A 5092-nucleotide genomic window follows, 5' to 3' on the forward strand; every position below is an offset into this window, starting at 1 on the left:
TACTTCCATGCCCAGAAAGTAGTGCATGAGCCCCAATTCCTTCATTTTGAACTCTCTTGCAAGATCCTCTTTGCAAGACTTGATCAACTTATCATCACTTGTCAAAATCAAATCATTGACATATAAAACAATAATCAACAATTTACGTTCAACCACAATATGGTAAAGGTTCACATATACTTCACTTTTGGTGAATCCCAACCCGGTGAAGCAGTTATCGATCCTGGTGTACCAAGCACGGGGTGCTTACTTCAGCCCATACAACGCTCTCTTCAGTCGCACACATGTGAATCTCGGTTAAAGGTCTCAAAACCTTCATGCCTCTCAATATATACCTATTCCTCAATCATCCCATTAAGGAAGGTTGTATTTACATCCATCTGATGTATCTTCCAAACTATCTGCACTGACAATGACAAAACGGATCTGATTGATGAGTACCTTGCAACATGAGCAAAGGTCTAATCGTAATAAATCCCCTCTACCTGAAAAAATCCTTCGGCCACAAACTTGACCTTATGTTTCTCCACACTACCATCCACTTCTTGCTTTACCTTGTAAAGCCATTGAGAACTCACCACTAACTTGTCCGCTGGTCTTGGGACCACATCTCAAACATTGTTCCTGACAATGGAGTCATATTCCTCAACCATGGCATCAACCCAAACTAGTTTCTAGACTACCTCCTCAAAAGAAGATGGCTATGTCTCAAAACATATGATCATAAGAGCCATGTATCCAGTGTGCCTCTCAGGTGACCTCCTCTTCCTATGATGTGATGTGGGTTCTCCCAAATTCTCTCTTGCATCATGCAATAACCGATCGGCCTCTTTGGTGCAGTTCTCCCATCTCTAGAACACTCTGCCTAAATGGATATCTCCACTCCTGGATCCTCTGCATGTGGCTTCTCTAGATCAATCTTAGGTTACTCCTTAGGAGATAAAAGCTCCTCAATTGCATGTAGCTGAAGCTCCCTCTCAAGGGAACATCTCATGGCCTTTTCTTCATAATATTTTACATCTGTGCAAACCACTACCATTTTGTTGGTAGACAAGTACATCTGATAGTTGTGATGTGTATTAGTGTACTCCACAAATATCACCAACTCTGTTGTTGGCTCAAGATTATTCCATGCATCTTTGGTCACATTGAAATATATCGATGATCTAAAAATCCTGAAGTGACCCACATCTGATCTCTTCCCTAAGAAATCCTCCTCTTGTGTACTCGTCCCAAGAATTCGATGCGGGCTTTTGTTCTGCAAATAAACAATTGTGTTGCATGCCTTAACCCACAAGTGTAGTGGTAGGCCCTGATCATGCAACATTGCCTGTGCTACCCATGCAATGCTTCTATTCTTCCTTTTAGCCACCCCATTCTGTTGTATGTTATGAGGTGTTTACAAGTCTCTTCGAATGCCTTCTGCCACACACAAGTTTTTAAACTCATTCGAAAAATACTCTTCACCATTATCATTCATGAGAGCTTTAACCTTCCAGCCAGTATCTTTCTTGAACAATTCTTTAAATTCACAAAACTTTGCAAAAGTGTGATCTTTCTTCTGCATGAATAAGATCCAACATTTAAGAGAAAAATCATGAATAAATATAACATAATACCTATACTTGGTCGTGGATGTTGTTGAGAATGGTCCCCACACATATGAATGGACTCAATCGAGGATTGTTTGTGCTTGAATATCTTTGTTTTGAAAGTATTTTTTGGTGTATTTTCCCAAAGTACACCCTTTTCATGTTTCAGCTTGCTCTAGTGTACCTTCTGGAAGACTAATATAAATTTGTTGCATGATTTTTAAATTTCCATAATACAAGTGACCCAACTGTCTGTGCCACAACTCACTAATGTCTCGCCTCTACACCTTCTTTGATTTCGTGCTCAAGGAAGTACAATATTATACCTCCAACTTGTAGAGATTCTTCACCTGAATCCATATCCTCTTTACCTATCTCATGGCTATGTGACAAAGGAATGCCTTTCCTTTACTAAAGATCACATCATAGCCTCTATCCTCCAACATGGAAAAAGATACCAAGTTCTTACTCAACCCAGGAATATACATAACATCTCACAAAGTGAGGGGAGCACTTGACTCCCTCTGAAAGGTAACTGTACCAAGCATAGTAGCACTATACCTCATGTCATCACCCATCTCGATATGCATCTAGAGATCCTTCTCCTCCAAGTTACTAAATAGCTCCTTGTTACCTTTCATGTGAAAAGAAGCTCCATTGTATAGGTACCATACACTACCCATCATCGATGACACCATACATGTGATGAGGGTAAAGTCCAGTTCAAATTGTGAGGTAAGAGCCTCACCTACCGCTCCTCCTGAGTGCTTCTTCTTGGACTTCTTGTGCAGACAATTTATATAAAAATGTCCCAACTAGTGACAATGAAAGCACTTGACTTTCGAAATGTCCTTCTTCTTGCCTCCATGAAAAGAATCTGATTTGGAATGGGATGCCTTCCCCTTCCCTTTCTTTTCCTTACCCACTAAGGCACAATTTTCCTCATCATTAGTCTTTGATGAGGATCTGTCTCTAGTGTTCCTTTGAATCTCTTCCTGTACCAAATCTGACCACAACCATTCCTAATCTGGCAGCTTCTCCCTCCCATTGACAGAGTCCTGATAACTGTGCCAACTCTTGGGAAGTCCAAGAAGATCTAGGCTCACCATATCATCCTCGGCAACAGTAATCTTGACACTTCCAAGCTCATCGCGAAAATGAGTGAACTTGGACAATTATTTCGTAATGGAGTTTCCCTTCTCCATCTTGATCTTTCTGAGTTTTTCCTTCAGTGCAAACTTCCTATGGTCACTAATATTCTAAAATAGGTACGTCAATGCCTTCCACATTGGGTATGGAGTTTCCTTGCCATGGAGACTTGAGACAATGTGATATCAAACTCCCTCAAGGATAATCTACCTTCCCTTTCCCACACACTTTCTCCATTTAGCCAGATCTTTAGCATCAGATGTTGGAGGCTTAGGAATTTATTGATCAATGAATTCCTTTAGTCCATTTTCTCCAACACTGCTTCCATCTTGTCCTTCTAGGCTATGTAATTTGAGTTGCCTTCCAAGGCATACTCAAGTCTCAAATCGTAGAAAGCCATATTGTCGAATTTGAAGTATGAACTACAAATTCAATTTTCACATGCACAATAAATTCAAAATCTCCTCTTCTATACTGTCTTTAGCTCTGATACCATGAAGATTAATGTGTAGGTTCAACAACTCATACGATATACTAAAACACAAAACAGAAATCTACTCTACTTTTCTCATTAGAAACCAAAAATGATCGATGAAAACAATAAGTAGAAAGAGGAAGAATATCAATCACACATAACATAATATTTCTCTAGGGAAAGCCACAACTTAAAGCCTTGACTATGTATATTTCATTAACTAGAATATCTGAGAAGAAAATACAATGCCTATTCACACTAGAATAATCCCTACACAAGTATGATCTAAATCTCTACCTCAGAAGCCAGCTCAAGTCAACACTTAGCTAATTTTTCTGCCTACCAAGCCCCTACTTCCTTGAATAATTCCTGAGAGAATTAGCCCATATTTAATTGGGAAATACTTACTCCATAGCTGCTCAATCCAAACATAGATACTCAACTGATTGTGTGCACCATCTGTACAACTCGGAAAATTATAAAATTGATAGTACATTGTCCCTGCACTCTAGTATCAACTGGGTCTTCCTCTAAACTGACATGCATGAGTTATTTAGAGTGAATCTTCAGTTAGTTAGTGTGGTATTGGGGATGCACTAGTGCACTACTCTACTACTAGACCTCTACTAGTTCCTCCAATAGTTAGAAATAGTTTAACTGACTCTAACTCAATTAGACTGAGTTATCTAATTACAACTCCAAAGAACTTAATCTGGGCCCCTAAAATTTAGGGATCACTCTACATGACTCTAGATAGACTTCCAATTTGAATTTCCTAAGTCAGCTAAGTCAATTTAACTTAATTAACTATTACAAGTTGCCATGAAATAGAATTACAATTTTAATTCACAATTTAATTCAAGGAAAAACTAAATTGGAATTTCTTGTTGCTATTTTTAACATGTCTCCTCCAATAACCATGACTCGTCACCGAGTTCATTTTTGACATAGAACTGGTGGTTGTGTCACTTCAGAGGGTTCTCAAGCTAAATCTTCAACTCCCAACTACCATGTTAATACGCCCCAGGACATTCAAGAGGAAATCCATTTCATAGAAGAGGAAATTCAACAAGGACCGAAATTCACTCTAGATTCAAAATTCATGGCTTGAATAGCTTCTTGGGTTCCAAATATAGGTAACTCCTAGGGTCATTAAAATTATTATCTACATAAAATTGATTTGTAGTGGCATGTTAAGATATTTCTATGGAATATCCTTATTGTTAGGAGACAAAACCGGGTCAATCTAATGCACATACTCAGTGAATGCAAATATATTATTTTAGATGTGGAAGGAAGTTTTAGTAAGCTCAAGATGGGATGACTACCTAGCTCTCCAATTCCACCAACATGCAAGATTGGGAACAACCCAATCCTCCTGATGCTCAGGTTCCCTATATTTTAATGTGTCTGTTCTTTCCCTTCATGCTTGTCAATCTGGGTTGTTGATATGTTTTTTTTAGAGTTTTGTATATTTTATTTTTCTTCTTTCATTAGACTATGTAGTTCCTAAAGGCTGCCCATTTTGGTTCTTGTTTCTAGTTTGCCCCATGGTGGGGAACACTATTTTTTGGCATTCTCAGTTTTTGGACAATCATTTGAAACTAATCTTGTTAGTTACTGAATCTATACTTTATTATCTCTGGTCTAATTTCCAAAGTGGCAGGATAAATATATTAAAACTCATATATTTGATGTAAATATTTAATATTTCAATGTAAATCCAGCTTACAAAAAAAGAAAGAAAAAAAGATGGAGTTTGCTTAGAAGAAGGCTAATTTTCCTGAACCCTTAGAAAACATTTAGAAAAATTCCCATACTCATGGAAGGAGTTTCATTTTAGGGAACATATTCATAATCAAGGGCTTGAAGATGA

This window comes from Pinus tabuliformis, chromosome 8 (assembly GCF_031772625.1).
Source record: "Pinus tabuliformis cultivar Carrire ecotype Pingquan chromosome 8, CPIR1, whole genome shotgun sequence".
Lineage (NCBI taxonomy): Eukaryota > Viridiplantae > Streptophyta > Pinopsida > Pinales > Pinaceae > Pinus > Pinus tabuliformis.